Below are 18474 nucleotides of genomic sequence, written 5' to 3' on the forward strand. Positions count from 1 at the left end.
ACTCAGGGGGTTGCAGTGAGCCGAGATCGCACCACTGCACTCCAGCCTGGACGAGAAAGTGAGACTCCATCTCAAAAGAAAAAAAAAATGAAATATAGTATCATGGGTTAATATAAAATGTTAGAGTTTGTGGGGAGCAGAGAGGAATGAGAGGGGATGTAAATCCAGGTGGAAGATCCCAGTGGGTGCGAGAATCATCCATGGCATACGAGCTCCCTGCATTTCTGTGAAAGCTGTTTTCCTTCCTGTTACGGGCTGAATTGTGCCCCTCAGTGCACATTTTGAAGCCCTAACCCCAGTACTGTAGAATGTGACTGTATTTGTAGATAGGGCCTTTAAAGAAGTTATTGAGATAACACAATGGTGGGCTCTAATCCAATCTCACTGGTGTCCTTGGAAGAGAAGATTAGGACACAGACCCACACAAAGGAAAGACCATGTGGGGACGCAGGGAGCAGATGACCAGCTATAAGCCAAGGAGAGAGGCCTCAGAAGAAACCAACTTTGCCAACACCTTTTTTTTTTTTTTTTGAAACAGAGTCTCACTCTGTCGCCCAGGCTGGAGTGCAGTGGCTTGATCTTGGCTCACTGCAACCTCCAGCTCCCAGATTCAAGCGATTCTCCTGCCCCAGCCTCCCGAGTAGCTAGGATTATAAGCACCTGCCACCAAGCTCGGCAAATTTTTGTATTTTTAGTAGAGATGGGATCTCCCCATGTTGGCCAGGCTGGTCTCGAACTCCTGACCCGACACCTTGATCTTGGACTTCCAGCCTCCAGAACTGTGAGGAAGAAATTCTGTGGTTTAAGCCACCCAATCTGTGGTATTTGTTATGGTAGCCTGAACTAATACACCTCCCTTGGACCTAGAACATGTAATCTGCCTGGGCATCCTGTGGTCAAGACAAGTGAACATGACTTTGAAAATGAGCCTGGCTGCAGATGGGATAATTTTAGGGAAAAGGAGGGAGGGTGTCTGAGGGCCAGAGTGGAGCTGATATAGATCCTTGGCTTGTGAAACTCTAAAGAATAATTTCTCCCTGTGTGACCTAATCGCTAACCAATGTTTCCAGGTGGGGTAGGGAGTTAAGTTTTGTGTTCTCTGCCAGAAAAGCTGAAATCTCCATCTCCTCCTGCTCCTACTATAAGATGGAATTCTCTGATTTCACCGTTAGAACTTTCTATAGCTTAAGTCTGTGTGTACTAAATCTGTAAGACCATCAGAATAATCTCGGGGTATTTTATAGAGTGTCTGGTTCTGGGCTCAGACTCATTGAAACAGAACATCAGAGTTATAGGAAGAGGTTTCCAGATCAGATGGTGATGTGCCCGTAGATTTGGAAGGCGGCGGGCTTTGGGTGGTAGTGGTGATATGGTGGTGGTGCTGGTGGAGTTAGTCACTCTGTGTTGTTTGTTTCCAAGAGCCAGCAATTAGGAGTGGATAGGTGATGAGAATATCCCTAATGACCAGGGATGGGGCTCGGGGTTAGGTCTTGCTAGCCGCCTGGTGGGAGACCTAACAGCCATGCTCATCCTCATCTCTGAAGATTCATAAAGTCATGAAGAACCTTTTGGGTTTTGAGGAAAGTCATGTAATGCTCCCAGGTGCCCGTTTTAGAAATTTTAATGCTCTTAAAGCCCAGACCTCTGGGCCTTGGCTGGTCAGAGATGGCTGTATTGGGTGCTGGGTGCTGGATGCTAGGTGCTGGGTGTGCCATTTCTGCCCAGAGTGCTTCCGGGATATAAGGAAGCACAGGGACCCTGCCTACCTCCCCACCTGTGGAGCGGATGCCTGGGTGAGGTCATTGACAGGTCAATGGTGAGGTAGAGGAGATGGTCTGTTTGTGGCAGTTCACTTTGGTGGAGCTCAGTTGGTTACTTACCTCTCCCTGCCTGTTTCCTCTGCTGTCACCTGGGGATGTGGATAATTCTTTCCTTGTACAGACCTTGCCATGAGTCCATAAGAAAATGAAGGTGAAACTCTTAGCAGGGTTTCCGGCTCAGAGTAAGCATTTGATGACGATGATGATGATGACAACGACGGTAGTATTGGCTGGGCTTTTAAGTGTCCCAGGGGAGACATTCATCATGCTTTGCCACTGGCCTGAACACAAGAACCTTCCAAAATATTATATTCTCTTCTTGAGTATTTTCACAGCCCAGGAGTAATGTGCTCTGTGCTGCCTGCGATGCACCTCTCACCCCACCCCATCCCATCATCAGGCCAGTTTTGAGGGAGCTGGTCCATGATCCAGTCTCCTGTCTGATTCTTCCCTTGAGAGTCTGGACTGGGGGGACAGAGAGGAAGAATCAAGGCCCACCCTCCCCATGACTCTGATAATGAATAGAACATCTGGCGAGGGGCAGGTGCCTCCTCGGTCGGTCTTATGCCTACTTGATAATAGATGATCTAATCTGTCTCTCTATAGCACTTCCTTCTCTGTGCAGGTGACAGAGATGGAGTGATCCCATCCTTCACCTGGAGGAAACATGGCTTCCCAGGGAACGTGCTCTGTGTTGCAGCAGGCTGGAGGTGGCATCCTGGGAGGTTTACCATGCTTGCGGCTTACAGGCATTGCTGTGTGCAGCTGTATCACGGGCTGGACCACCCGCCAAGGGCAAGGCACCTCCAACCAGGCCAGGAGAAATTAGAAGCTTTATCTAGGTTAGCAAACAGTCTGGCGGCTTCTCAGCCCTGCTATACCCCTGCTATATAGCATTTCTTATAGAAAGCAACACACTTAGTCTTCCTCCCCCTCTTTTAAAATTGCATGATGTTGAAGTATTTCAGGCATACAAAAAAACTTATAGAGAATATTTCATAAACATTAACATATCCATCGCTCGGCTTAGGAATGAAAACATTGCAAACACAGTTGAAGCCTTTTCACCATACAATTCTCTTCCTTCTCTCCCTCAGTGGTAACTGCTGTCCTAAATTTTCCCATATATGATTTTAAATTTTATTTCATTTGTATGTGTCCATGGGCTTTTACACTTTTAGAGAATCAATGTGATCACACTGTTGGTTGTCTCTGGCAGCCTTTTTTCTTTCTTTTTTTTTTGAGACAGGGTTTCACTCTTGTTGCCCAGGCTGGAGTGTAGTGGCGTGATCTCGGGTCACTGCAACCTCCACCTCCCGGGTCCAGGTTCAAGCAGTTCTCCTGCCTCAGCCTCCTGAGTAGCTGGGATTACAGGCGTGCACCACCACACCCAGCTAATTTTTGTATTTTTAGTAGAGACGGGGTTTCACCATGGTGGCCAGGCTGGTCTCGAACTCCTGACCTCTTGATCTGCCCACCTTGGCCTCCTGAAGTGCTGGGATTACCAGCATGAGCCACCACGCCCAGCTATTTTTTTTTCAGTATTGATTTGATAGTTCTCCATGTTGTTGACAGGAGTTCCGGGGTTCTAGTTTCGTTTAACTTCCAGCCAAACTGTCACAGCATGATGATCTCCCTTTATTTATCCATTTTCCTGTTAACCGATACGTGGTATCTTTCCAAATCTAGTAAGTTTAATTTTGTTAGATTTCATGCACTATAGCAATGAATATTCTTCCATGTGACTCTTTATGCAAATGTATAAAATTCCTGTCTATACAGGTGGGTGAGGAAATGCTGGGTCATGGGAGTCACATGGTTCAGCTTTTCTAGACATCAGCAAGTTGCATTCTTGAATGATTTTTAGCAGTTTATACCTGCACCAGAGGGGTAAGAAAGTTCTCAGTGCTCCACTACCTCACCAGGATTGACTTGTCAAACTTTTAAAATGTTTGCCAACTGATCTCTTTGGAAATGAGGTACCTCATTATGGTTTATATAACATTTTAAAGTGATTTCATAGTGCACACATGAGCACATGCACACATGCACACACAGAGAAGGATTAAGCCTTCTGTGCTTGCATTATTCTGTGGAAGGATCCTCTGCGTGAAGGAAATTCAGGGCGATAAGATCTGGAAGTGATGTGGTCTGATTGTGATGGAGGAGGAATGCGCTGGTCCATTCAGCTATGACTTGGATTTTATACCCTGCACATGTGGTCTTGCCACTTTGAATAGGTAGCTTTACTGCTCCAAACCTCAGCTCAGTGAATCTGCAAAATGGAAATAATAATAAATACTTATCTCAGAGGGTGGCTGGCAGATTAAAAGATGAAGTATGTCCAACATTTAGCACAAATGCCTGGCACACTAAGCACTGGGCAAATGGCAGCTGCAAGTCCTCCCCTTCTTCCCTCTCTCCCTTCTTTCTTTTCTCCTTCCATCCCTCCTTCTCTCCTTCTTTCTTTCCCTCCCTCCCTCTCTCTTTGCCTTCCTTCCTTCCCCCTTCTTCCCTTCCTCCCTCCTTCCCTCCCTCCCTCCTTCCCTCCCTCCCTCCCTCCCTCCCTTCCTTCCTTCCTTCCTTCCTTCCTTCCTTCCTTCCTTCCTTCCTTCCTTCCTTCCTTCCTTCCTTCCTTCTCTCCCTTTTTCCCTCCTTCCCTCCTTCTTTCCCTCTTTCTTCCTTCCTTCTTCCCTGTCTTCTTCTTTCTTCCATCCTTTCCTTCACTTTCTTCCCTCCCTTTCTTTCACTCTAATGTACTGGAGAGGCAGTTGTGTTGCCTTTCAACACAGAAACTCTAATAAGGCCACCGCATTATATAGAGGGAACATCCTTTGGAGTCCCCTGCTTCAAAGAATAGTAAAGAATGCTTTATAATTAATATATTGTTTGTATGTAAATAGATTCCTCTATGTTGGTATAGGCCACTTCTGTTTCCTAAATAATTTGACCTGCTTCCTTGATATTTCATTTTTGTTCATTTTCTTAGAAAAGTTTCCTTTTGGAGGGTTCAGAGTCAACGTCAGCCAGCCAACGTCAGAGTTGTATAATCATGAATTCCCAAGAAGGAGAATTCTAGATCCAGAGTTTGCCAGGTAAATGGCTGCTGGCAGACAGTTCACAGGAGAAAAATCTGTCTAGAAATTACTGGTTTGTTTTTGTTTTGTTTTTGAGACAGTGCTGCTCTGTTGCCCAGGCTGGAATGAGCTGGTGCAATCTCGGGTCACTGCAGCCTTGACCTCCCAGGTTCAAGCAATTCTCCTGCCTCAGTCTCCCGAGTAGTGGGGAATACAGGCGTGTGTCACCACACATGGCTAATTTTTGTATTTTTTTTTTATCAGAGATAGGGTTTCCCATATTGGCCAGGCTGTTCTCGAACTCCTGACCTCAAGTCATCTGCCCGCCTTGGCCTCCCAAAGAGCTGGGATTACAGGCTACTGGCTTGTATTTCTATAACTCCATTCTGGTCTATGCTTGAGACCAATTGTCACCTGAAGGAGTTATGCCTGGTTCCAGATCTGTGCTAAGTGATGTCTGTATTTCATAAATGTGCTTGAATTCTATGCTTCTCATTGCAAACTGGGATGCCACCATTTACTGTATCTTCCCCTGTGCTCACATCTCTGACCAAGGCAGCAGGCCTTCAGCAGACAAATAATTAACTTTCAGAGTTAAAGTATACAAGAGCACAATTAATTAATTTGATAATTTTAAAATCTATGTTGTACATTAACCCATCTTAGTCTTTAGCCATAACACAAACACACACATGCACACATGTGCACACACAATCATGCATACACACCAACTAATTTGATGAATTTCCACTGGGTGCCCACTCTCCCAAGCTTCCTCAAGTACTGGACAAACAAACCCTTTTCTAGCCTCTCAGAGCTCATGATATAAGCGGGGAGACAGACATTAATTAGATCATCTACAAAGAAAAATACAATCTCAAATTGTGCTACATGTCAGGAAGTACCAAGAAAGGGGCACTGAGTGAGCAAAATAGCATGGACACACTTTGGATGGGATGGTAGCAAAAGCCTCAATGGGGAGTGATTGAGATGGAGAGGGTGAGAAGGGGGCAGCCATGGGAGGGATGAGGGAGAAAGCTTCCAGGCAGAGTGAAGGGATGAGCCAAGGCCCTAACTGAGGAACCACAAACTCACTGGGGTCGCAGATGGAAGGCCCACGTGGCTGGGCCACTGTAAGTGAGAGGAAATGGGGAGATGGGCAGGGTCAGGTCATGAGGGACTGCTGTGATCTGGGGTAATTTCCTGGTGCTCAGTGTTTGTTCCAGCTGTTGTTCTTCTCTGAATGTTCACATTCTGCCCCCTCAGTGTCTTTGCCTGAGCTGCCCCTAGAAATTACTCTCTACAGCAGTCTTCCCCCCATGGCTAAGTGTGATGCATCCTTCAAAGGTTCTGCTGCCTCCTGTATCCCCTCCACCACCTCTAGGAGAAATGGTCTCTCCTAAGACCTGTAGCATTTAGCTGTCTCGCATCTGGGCTGCTTGCTCTGACTGTTCTCAGTTTCTTTTCAGCTGTGACTCCTACTTGAAGACAAGCATCTTGAGTGTGAAGACCATGTCCCATTATCTTCATGTTCACTCTTCCCCTTCCCTGTATAGTTCCCAGCCCCAGGAGGTCAGTATGTTTTAAATATCTTCTCCAGATAGAGCAACCTGTGTAAAGGCCTGAGGCAGGAGAGAGAGAGATCATAGAACATTTGAACAACTAGAAGAAACATACAAGGGCAAGGAGGAGAAGATCAGATTGTGGAGGCCGTGGAGACCATGAAAATTATGTAGTTTTTTTTCTGAAGCATCAGGAAGACACTGGAAGGTTTTAAATGGCAAACTGCAATTTATTAAGTTATTAATAACTGGAACTGGCTTCTTAGTGATACTTGACTCTCAATTGGTCCCTGCTTGAGCTCACCAAAGGGATAAATCTCTAACAGTGGAATTTACAGTTCTGATAGTGAAGTTATTTCAAAGGTGGGTAGTCCAGGAGTATCCCTGGAAACACATCATGAATGTAGTTAAGGCCAGCCTTGCCTCAACCCAAGGACAATTATCAGAGGTGCATAGATATGGCTAATTCTTCAATTGCCTTTTTCAAAAATAGTGTTCTTTTTGGTGAATTGGGTGACATAAATATCTCTCTTGGCCTCATTGTTATGGATGTCACCTTTCTGGCTTGAGCACCATTTTGCTTTACGTTGCCATCAACGTTTTCTGCAAACTGTTTTGAGTCATGAGAAATTAACCCTCAATGATCTGAGCTCATGAAGTTTACAAATAGCACTGCCTGGCAAATTAAAGGGTTTTCACAGGATATGAGTACAGTTTAGAGTGCCCCAAGAAACTGCTTGATGACTCTGACAATAGCCCCTGGAAAGTCAATGGAGGCATAACAATAAAAATTAAACAAAAAAGTAACCTTCCCTGATCATCAGTGGTGACATGCCATCTTCTGGTTTATGTGTGCCCTGTCATTTAATACTCCAACAATGTAGTGAGGAGATTGGTTATTCTTGCTTTTCTAATGAAGCAACTGAGGTTCAGAGAGGGTTACACAACTAGGAAGTGGCAACACAGGAGCTAGAACACCACCAGCCAATGGCCAATCTTTTCTGTGATACTTTCCATGTCTCTTGGGGGCCTCTTCAGCCTTGGAAAGTCCTCTTTGGGTAGAGTGGAGCCACCAACAGGAATCTCCTGGTGCATTAGTTTCCTAAAGCTGCAGTAACAAATTTCTACACACTTGGTTGCTTAAAATAATGAAAATGTATTCTCTTATAGTTCTGGAGGTCAGAGGCCTTGAGTCAGTTTTACTAGACTAAAATTAAGGTATCAGCAGGACCCTAGTCTTTCTAGGGGCTCTAGGAGAATCTGGTGGCTGCTGGCAAGGCTTGGCTTGTGGCTGCATCACTCTAAGCTCTGTCTTCTTCTTTTGTCTGTGTCATATCTCCCTCCATATTTCTCTTATAAGGACAGTTGTGATTGCATTTAAGACTCACCTAAATAACCCAGCATAAACTCCCTAATGCAGTAAAATCTATGAATACCCCTTTTTCCAAATAAGGTAATATTTACAGGTTACAGGATTAGGAACAGATACTTCTGGGAATCATTATCCAGGCTGTAATGCCTGGTTCTATGCCCAAATTGGCTCCCCTCATTCACAAGCTCCATGAGTAGCCAGAATCTGTAGCAGGGAACATTCTCTGTCCCTCAGCTTCCCTCTGGGCCAACCAGAGCATAACTAGGCTGAGGTCTGGGTAAGCATTTCTCCCCAATATGACATAATGTTTGTCTGAAGGTAATTCTGCCTCTAAATTATTTGCAAATGCTCCTCACATTTTCCCCTCTCTTTTTAGGATTCAGAGCCAATTTGTAATAAGCAAGAGCAGTTTGACCCAGATTAAAAGATACAATTAGTCTGTCTGCTTGGAAAACCTAAAAAAGTACCACTTAACAACAAGTTATTGTGTTTTTGACAAAGGGAGATGTCCTGGCAGAACAATAAAGCCCCCACCACTGATAAGAGCCTTGTAATTTACTCAAAACACTCAAGTGGGAAGAGACAGCAGCCCCTCGGAACCTGGGATCGCAGCCCGTCCTGCTCTTGTTGGAAGTGGCCCCCAGAAGAAAAGGTGGATTCCATTACTGCCCAGAAGAGAAGAGATTGCCAAGTGAGGGCTGGGGAGCCCACTCCTCCACCTTTCCCTTGGAGCTGCTAAAGGTTACTTTCCTGGAAATGGGAGCTCTGTGGGACCAAGTATGTGAGGCCACCCTGTCCTGACTAGCCAAGGATGGGGCCATCTTGGATCATGAGGGTCAGCTAGTCAGTTGTCAGGTCATGTCTGTCCCACTGGGGACACGGGCAAACTCTAGGGGCTGGGAACTGATGGGCCTCTCTCCTTCTAGGCCTCATCTTCCTTTCATTGGCCCTGACCTTAGCCTCAGCCCTAGAGGTGCGGAGCCCCGGGAGCCGCACACAGCAGCTGTATATTGGGTCCTCACTCTGGGCCAGCACTGATGGGAGTTCCTTATGTGGATCACCCCGTTTAAGTCTTACAGCCAGCGTGGGGCAGGAACTCTTGTACTCATTTTATAGATTAAGAAAGGGGACTATTATGGGTTGAACTGTGTCCCCCTCAAATTTATATGTTGACATCCTAACCCCCAGTATCGCAGAATGTGACCTTATCTGGAGGCAGGGTCTTTACAGAGCTAATGAAATTGAAGTGGGGTCATTAGGGTGGACTGTAATCCAGTAAGACTGGAGTTCTGATGAAGAGGGGAAATGTGGAAGCAGACACACACCCTGGGAGAACACCATGTGATGATGAAGGCAGGAGGCAGGGTGATGCTTCTCCAAGCCAAGGAATGCCAAAGATGTCAAGCCAGCCCTGGGAAGCTGAAGCAGGGACTGGGATCAGATCCTCCCTCTCAGCCCTCAGAAGGAACCAACACTGTCAACACCAGTCTTGGACTTCTTGCCTCTGGAACTGTGAGGCAAAAAACTTCTGTTTTTTAAGCCACTCAAAGTTTGCAGTCTTTTGTTCCGGAATCTCTAGGAAACTAGTGCATGGGGCTAAGAAGGTAACTTCCTGGAGCAGACACGGACAACTGGCTGACCTACGGTTGTTCCCAATACTTTTTTCACTTGTTGTCTTCCACTATGAAGACTGGAGAAACAAAATATCTGTTTTCCCTGTTTCTTTTGATCTGGCCAATAAGATCTAAGCCTGCTGGAAGTTTCTGGGAAGGGTTTTGCTCTCATGATAAAAAGAGACAGACAAGACATGTCCCACTGCCTTTGCCCCGCCCTAAACCCCTCTTCGGTGCTCATCTGCTGACAGATGCAATGCCTCACACTACTGAGGCCAGCTTGCAAAATGAAAAGGCCCAAAGAGTTTCAGAGTTGGTGGCCCTTTGGTGGTTGAGCCACTAAACCTGAACTTCTTGTAGGCATGAAAAATACACCCTGATTTGTTTTAGTCACTGCAGTCCTATTTTAATACTACGTACTGCCCAGCACATTCCCAGTTGCTCTAACATCCCATGCCAGCCAGCTTGTGAGTGACAGCATTCTGGTTAGACTTAGTTCTGTCTCGCTTCAGTGCCTACTGCATAGTGCTGACTGTGGACAGAGCTTGTAGTTTGTTCTCACACTGTTATTAGTTCATTCTTACACTGTATTAGTTCTCACACTGTATTAGTTCATTCTCACACTGCTATAAAGAAATACCTGAGACTGAGTAATTTATAAACAAAGGAGCTTTAATGGACTTACAGTTCTGCATGGCTGGGGAGACCTCAGGAAACTTATAATCATGGCAGAAGGGGAAGCAGTCACCTTCACAAGGCAGCAAGACAGAGAAGAGTGAGCAAAGGAGGAGTTTTCCATACACTTACAAAACCATCGGATCTCGTGAGAACTCACTATCATGAGAACAGCATGGGGGAAACTGCCCCCATGATCCAAACACCTCCCTCCCTCAACACGTGGGGATTACAATTCCAGATGAGGTTTAGGTGGGGACACAAAGCCAAACCATATCAGAGCCAGGCCACATTTCCTAGAGCCAAGTGACTTCTTCATCTCTGTCACTCTGAGACACCCAGGGAAGAGACAAGGGCTGTAGCAGCTGCCCAACCCTGTAAACACAGAAGAGGAGACAGAAACCACGAGAACAGAGTGCACGGGCCAGAGCATTGTCAAGAAGGCTGCAAGATGCCTCACAGAGCCCCATTCATTCTCATCCAGCTTGGCTGTCAGGCTCAGGAGTGAGTGGCCTTGATTTTTAGCTCTTTGGGGACTGTGCTGGGAGGGTACCAGAGCTTTCTGGTGGAGAGACATTCCAGGGCAGGGCAGCCCAGAGGGAGTGTCTGTGCAGTAGGGGCTGGACTCAGTCTGGGCTTTACTTTTTCCTTGCCTCTGCCTCCTCAAGTTCCAATACCCCTTCTGCTTCTATGTCTTCTATATTCCTCCACAGTGCCAAGCACAAAGTCTTCCATAGAGCAGTAAGTACTCAATAAATGATTGCATAAAACTTATAAAAATGGGGAGCCTGCCTGACTCACGATGACTCTGACTCTGTTCTTCCTAGAACAGATACTGTTCTTTTTGGACCAAATTTTGGCTGGGCTATTGAATTGGATTTTACCCAGAGACCACAGTTATTGATTGGTTCAAGAAAAGACATGTGACTTCAATTGAGCCAATAGGAAGTCTTCCCTGGGATTTAAGAAATTTGAGCTGAGAAGGATGCATGCCTTTCTCTGATTGTGAGGCTCTAAGAATATAAGGCCATAGCTACTAGAGTTCATGCCCTCTGGAGTATAAAGAAAGATCACGGACAGTATGATGTGTTCCACTCTCACTCACCTGCAAGCCATTCCCCAAACACAACTGGACTAGAATGTAACAGTGATCATAATACTCATTGTTATTTACCCAGCATTTAGGGTCAGTCTGTGCTCAAGATGCTCTCATTCTGGAGCTTAAAGCTGAGCTCTCCCTTCTCTGAGCTCTCAGGACACCAGATTTGCCCTTCTTTTATGGCAATTACCACAACCTGTGCTGCATTGTTCATTCACAATCATTTACTGGTACTTACCACATGGAAGCTACTGTACTTGACACTGGAGAGGAATATGGAAGTCTATAACATGGTTTCATATTAGATTAGGGCAAGGGCATGGATGACTGCTGTTAGTCAGACAAGCTTATGCTGAAACAGTCTGAAACAAACAACCTGAAATTCTTAGGTGATTTTTGCACCCATTGGGAAGGGCTGAGGACTCTGCTTCCCAGGGCCTGTATTCCAGGACCCTTGCTAAAGAAGCAGCAGTGTGTGGCAGCAGGGAAAGAGAGCATGGCACACTGAGGCTTGAATCTTCTGCCTGGAAATGACTAATCACTCATGCTCACATTTCATTGGCTAAAACAAGTCACATGGCCATGCCTGAGCTCAATAGGTGAGGTAAGAACAATTCTTCCAAAGGAGAGACACCAAATCTTTGTGAGCAGAATACTGCCTACTACACTTTCTTCTCTTGGCAGCTGGGCAGCATCTTATTACTGTAACCTTCCCAGTGGCCACCCTTGCACTTTGCACCTAATGAGTGCTATGTTAGTTTGTTCTTGCATTACTATAAAGGAACACCTGAGGCTGGGTAATTTATAAAGAAAAGTGGTTTATTTGGGCTCACAGTTCTGCAGTCTGTACAGGAAGCATGGTGCTGGCATCTGCTTCTGGTGAGGCCTCAGAATGCCTCCAATCATGGTGAAAGGCAAAGGGAGAGCCAGAGTATCACAGGGTGAGAGGAGGAGCCAGACAGAGATGGGGAGGTGCCACACTCTTTTAAACAACCAGATCTTGTGTGAACTCAGAGCCAGAACTCACTCATTATCTGAGGACAGCACCCAAATTCATGAGGAATTTGTCCCCATGACCCAGACACTTAGCATGAGACCCACCTCCAACACGGGGGATTACATTTGAACATGAGATCTGGAGAGGACAAAACATCCAAGCCGCATCCAACACTCAATGATTATATGCCCTCTTTCCTTTGTACCACTTATCACAATTGTAACTAACACTCAGGCCACTGTATGTTTAATGTCTGTCTCACCCACTGCACTATAAATGGCCTCAGGGAAAGTCAATGTCTGTCTGCTGTTAAAGTAATTTAACTATACTTAAATAAAGTATAGTTTAATTGTTGTAACCCAGCATTTAATATCTGATGCATACTAATACCAGTGAATGCTTGTTCACAAATATATGAATGAATAGAGAAAGAACCCATGAGCGCATTGACACCTGCTTCATTCATTTGCTATTCCAGCTGTGGCATATGCCAGGTCCTGTTTCAGGTCCAGAGATGGAGAAGTGATTTGCACCCCATTGTCCCATCCTCCTGGAGCTGGTGGCTTGCTCAGGATCAAATCCAGCCTGCATCTCATGTAACCAAATGAAATTGTCAATCATGAGCTGCTTTTGACCAATAAAAATGGCAATTTCATGTGGTTCATCCCAATCCGAAACATATGAAAGCTCTGTTTGAAGCCGGGAGCCCACCTATTATTCAGTGTTTCCCTATCTTCACAGCGTCCTCCTAGCCCCCAGTGCACATTCATAGAATTCTAGAATATAAAAATCTCTGGACAGAATATCCTCCAAGTCCTAAAATTCTATATCCCCGAATCAAGCTGTCATGCAGGACTCTCAGGCACTATAATACATGGACTAGAACATCTGAGGGCAAGTCCCCTTCCCCCAAAGCTGACCTTGGCACCCGATGCATCTGGGAACCCCAAAGGGGGGTCCCAGGCCCCAGGCCCTGCACACGCTGCCGCATGCAGTGTTGTCTACGGGGCCTGTGCCCATGGCATTGATCCCTCTGCTAACTAGATGAGAAATTGCAGCAGGCTTTCCTTGCATGGCTTTTCCATGCATCTCTGTCAAAGCCGGTTTACATTCTGGGATTGAACTAATTTGTTTCCGTTTGCTCCTGGCTGCAGGCTTCAGGCAGCTCAGCTTTGTTGTCCTGGGTTTGCAACTTGCCAACCTCCCTCCTCTTGCCTTTCCCCTCCCCAGCTAACCACATCTGAGGGCAAAAAGGATTAGCAAGCTCAGTGTGATGTGATTCTGGCACTTGTAGCCTGGATTCTTCTGCTACCGCAGAGAGCTGGGGGTGGGGAGAGTGATGACTTAGTTGCCTCATGGAAGAAAGAGGTGGGGAGAATGAACCTGCAGTGCCCACTGGGGTGCTGCACAGCTGGGAACATCCCCACTCTGACAGCTAGCAAATACAAATAACCACAGCGATGATGCTGATTGCAGTTAATGTTTTCTGAGAATTAGGCGCTAGCCCCATGCTAATTCCTTTTCATGCATTTCAGACTGTCCTTTCCATAATCTCTCTCAATGACAAGAACTGTTATTTTGTCCATTTTGCAGATGAAGAAACCAGAACCCAAAAGGGGAAATAATTCATCCAAGATCACAAACTAGGATTCAAGCTTTAATACCTGGTGTGTCTGAATCAAGAATTCACATCCTCACAACTGCTCCATATCCCCCTACTCCCCAAATCTTGAGGCTTACAGGTATCTACTGAACAATAAACATCTTCCCTGAGCCTGAAAATGGTGGAGATGACATGTGGATTTCTGGAAATTGAAGCAGAGACACCCCTTTAGGGGAATAAGAGACAGCATTTGAGGCACTTGCATTCCTCCAGCTGTCCCCCTATGGCATGTTTTAAATTTAAAGTGGCAAATGAGGAAGATGCTTCCTCAGGTGTTCCCCAAAGGCCTGGATATTGGCCGACAAGAGGGCCAATTTTCTCACTGACATTCTTCTTCTTAATAGAGTAAGTCATTTCAGCTATAAAAATATTTATTTTTAACCCCGCATGGGACTATCTACAAACTATTTTCATGTTGAGTATAAAACAGTCAAACCTGTAACTATTTTCTTTTTTTCAGAATTGGTCTGCAAAACATCTGCTAATTATTTTCCAAAGCTGAATCTATGCAAACTCTACAACCCAACAATTCCACTCCTGGTGTTACCAGTGGAGGGTCTTGACTACCTGTCATCCAAATTCTTGGTGTTTTGAACAAAAAATTGGACAAAACGCACAAAGAAAGCAATGAAGCAATGAAAGTACAGATGTCTGTGAACAAAAATTCACTCCACAGAGTGGGAGGCTGGCTTGAGCAAGTGGCTCAAGATCGTTGGTTACAGAATTTTGTGGAGTTTACCCTCCAGAGGTTTCCCATTCGTTACTTGGTTACGCCCTGTGTAAAAGAAGATTTGGCCTGCAGCCATTCTGATTAGTCACAGAAGGTCACAGAAGGTGACCAATCAGAGGGTGAAGTGAAGCAAAGTTACACATGAAGACTTGGCCCCACGACCAGTCTGATTGGTTGAGGGAGGAGACCAATTATAGGTACTTTTCAGTTTTCATCTGCAAGGCAGTGCAAAGGGAGTAGCCTCTGATCCTTTTGTTACTTGGGTGTAGAAAGCTGGGGTTTTCCTTTGGATTCAGTTCTAGGAAGTCAGCACAAATCAGCATTAGGTTCCCTGTCTCCAGACTCTATTCTGCCTCATTGGGTAAATACCAGATAGAAATGAGCATGTGTTCAACTAAGAGAGACCTTCAGAGCGGTGCTTACAGCCCCAAATCAGAAACAATGCAAAGTCCCTGGGCTGGGAAGTAAATTATGGTAGAGTCACATGGTGGACTACTGCGCTGCAATGAGAAGGAGCAATCTTCAGACCAATCCAGGGACATGGAAGGATCTCACAGCCATGATGTTGACTAGGTAGAAAGAGTAGGACAAAGATACATGCATCCTGTATGATTTGATGCTGTGATGTTTAAAAACAGGCTAACTCTAACCCTAACCCTTTGCTCACTAATGCTTTTTGTTTGTTTGTTTGAGACAGGGTTTTGCTCTGTTGCCCAGGCTGGAGTGCCGTGGTGCAATCTTGGCTCACTACAACCTCTGCCTCCCAAGCTCAGGTGATCCTCCCACCTCAGTCTCCCAAGTAGCTAGGACTACAGGGGTGCACCACTGTATCCAGCTAATTTTTTTGTTTTTAGTAGCGATAGAGTTTGCTCATGTTGCCTGGGCTACTAATGTGTTTTTAATTATCTTTCTCTCCCCTGCCTTGCCTCCCCATCCCTCTTCCTCACCTGTGCTTCCTGGAATGACCTCCCAGATAATGTCCCTGCACCAGCTCTTACCTCAGAGTCTGCTTGTGGGGCCTCGGGAACTGAGACAGTGCACAATTTATGTCTTTGGTATGTCAGTGATTCATCATTTGGCTCCATCTAGCACCTCCATGCGCCTGGGGACTTTGTCTTGTTCACTGATGTGTCCCAAGTGCCTGGAACAGTGCCAGGCAGATTATTGACACTCAGTAAGTACTCCTTAGATGTTGAAGAAAATATGCAGACATAGCCAGGAGGCCAAGATCTAGAAAGCATCAAGCTGCCCAGAAGCTGTTTCACTCAAACAAAAGAGAACAGGGTCATGTTGATGGAGGCCTGTGAGGTGTGTGTGAGTGTGTATATGTGTATATATACACACATATATATATTCTGATCTCGCAATGGCTCTTACAATAGTTATTGTCTTAACAACACAGATAGGATAACTGCTTAGTTCTTTGCTATGTTGAAGCTTAGTAAAGACAGAGCATGTCTGTCTGATTTCTGCTGTAGTCCCAGGGCTTAGCACCTAGTCAGGCCATAGTAGGGGCTCAACAGATATTTGCTGAGTAAATAAATGAGTGAGTTCAAACATCTTGCCCAAAGTCACGGCTGGGAAGTGTTGGAGCTTAGATTTGCACCCAGTTTAGTTTGAGTTCAAAGCCCAAGTTCTCTGGCTATTCCAGGCTGCTGCTCCAGTGTGGATACACACAGACTCTTTAACTGCTGTCCTTGTCCCCACTGACTTGCTCACGAGCTATTCAGATGAAAATGCCTATTATTTAAAAATACAAAAGAAAAATCTTCAATGACTGGGTTTTATAAAGAAAACTTTATAAAGTTATATGTATATATCTATAAAATGTATATATGTTATATAAGGTTTTATAAAGAAAGTGTTATAAAGACAACTTCTTGTTGTAGGGTGGGCCCAACCAGAATGCGGCCAAAGGTAGACCCCATGATTCTCTTGCCCTTGGTCTTTAAGCTCCTGATGGGTATCAGTGAAACTCATCAAACCCTTGACCTGGATCAACAGACAAAGAAAACGGTGCCTAGCTAGGTGATCTGCAGTCCAGTTTTGCATTCTGGTTTAAATCCACAGACTTAAACAAATGGTACTTAAGAAGGATGGGCAGGCTGGGCACAGTGGCTCATACCTGTAATCTCAGCACTTTGGGAGGCCAAGGCAAGCGGATCGCCTGAGATCAGGAGTTCCAGACCAGCCTGGCCAACATGATGAAACCCCGTCTCTACTAAAAATATAAAAAAATTAGCCAGGCATGGTGGCGGGTGCCTGTATTCCCAGCTACTTGGGAAGCTGAGGCAGGAGAATTGCTTGAACCCAGGAGGCGGACACTGCAGTGAGCTGAGATCATGCCACTGCACTCCAGCCTGGGTGGGTGACCGAGCTAAAGAAAGAAGAAAGAAGGATGGACAGAGGGCAGTGATAGGGATCTCACTGGCCAGAGACATCTCTCTAGTGCTCTACACTCACTTGACTCTGTTCCAAACTCCCTCAATTGTTCAAAGGGTTGGGCAATAACAGATCTGAGTGGGCACTGGCCACCCATGGCTTGTCTTCTCCAGAGTCAGTAAATGTACCTGACACAATTGGCTGTGACCTGCGAGTGTGGTATCATACAGGTAGGAAAAAGTGTCTTTCCTAGGCCTGTAAGCAGAGCCAGCTCAAGCTAGGGGACTAAGCTGAGTGTAGCAGGGTGTTGGACAACATCTTCAAATTATGTTGTTGTGTTCAGATATGGTTTTCTAGGTTTATATGGTCAGAATAACATCCCTGGGCGTGAGAGACCTCATGGCGGCAATGAGAAGTGTTTTGAGGGAACGTGAGATTGGAAGTGGGGAAGACAGTTAAAAATTAAGTGATAAAACAAAAGTGCCTAAGAGAAGGGAGCAAGATGTTAAGCAGACGTGTTGGGAAATGAAGGAAGTATGAGTGGGAGGGCAGATCTGCCGGAGAGAACCCCGTGAGCAAGTGAGGAGATGGCCTAAGCCCATGGGGAAGCAGGGGAGGGGTCCTGAGAATCCCTCAGCTATTGCATATTCTCAGTCTTTGCCTACAAGGTGATGTTCCCTCCTCTCGGGTGAACGCTGCGTGCTGGAATGCCCTCCCTGGCCTGATTTTTTGCAAAGGCCCCTGTCCTAAGATGGGCTCTCTTTACATCCTGATTCCCATCAGAGCTCCCCGTCCCCTTTGTATCTTGCTTGCTGTGTCACTCAGGGTCTGCTGAGGGTGACACTTACACTTAGGGAGGGCCCAGGGAACTCCAAATCAGCCAAGAAACCAGAAGAGGCGTGGATCAGCCAGCAGCTTTCCTGCGCTGTCTGGTCTAGCTGAATTCAAGAGTACATCTGAAGAAGGGAATTGGAATCTTGGAAGGGAACACCCCATGCTTCTCCCATCTCCAACTGGTCAGGGATGCACCAGTGCACTCCACTCCCAATCCTATACAGACACACAAAGGACTCTATCACCCAAGCCCACTCCCAATCCTATACAGACACACAAAGGACTCTATCACCCAAGCCCACATGGCATCTTGTATACGCACACATGCTCACGTATTGCACTAGCATCTTCAGCTCCACCCTGCTTTCTGTGCTGGGAGGCTCAGCTGTGTCAACTACATCCACAGGTACCTCTGCCTTCTGGCTTCCAGGTTGGTTTGACAATTAGAAACTGGAAGGACTCAGATGGTTCCTAAAATTCTCCAAATCAGCAGAAGTAGGGTGCCTGGAGTCAGAAGTGATTCTAAAAATCAGAGGACTCTTGAAGGACACAGACATTCCATAGTCTGACCCACTCTTAGCTAGATTATAAGAAGCAGAGGGACCCTACTGCCCTACTGATATCTGTACTGAAATTTTAAGCACCCATCA

At 45.8% G+C, this 18474-nt stretch overlaps 1 long non-coding RNA gene across 2 annotated transcripts in view; it reads left to right on the forward strand.

Moving 5' to 3' along the window:
- The window catches only part of LOC144337941 (uncharacterized), an 84375-nt gene extending 68000 nt beyond the window's left edge, over nt 1-16375 (forward strand). For both annotated transcript variants that reach the window (XR_013411597.1, XR_013411596.1), the window contains exons 3-4: nt 13809-14223; nt 14339-16375. This is a non-coding gene — a long non-coding RNA (uncharacterized LOC144337941). The remainder of the gene's footprint in view (nt 1-13808; nt 14224-14338) is intronic.
- Nucleotides 16376-18474: the final 2099 nt, after the last annotated feature.

This window comes from Macaca mulatta, chromosome 20 (genome assembly GCF_049350105.2).
Source record: "Macaca mulatta isolate MMU2019108-1 chromosome 20, T2T-MMU8v2.0, whole genome shotgun sequence".
NCBI lineage: Eukaryota > Metazoa > Chordata > Mammalia > Primates > Cercopithecidae > Macaca > Macaca mulatta.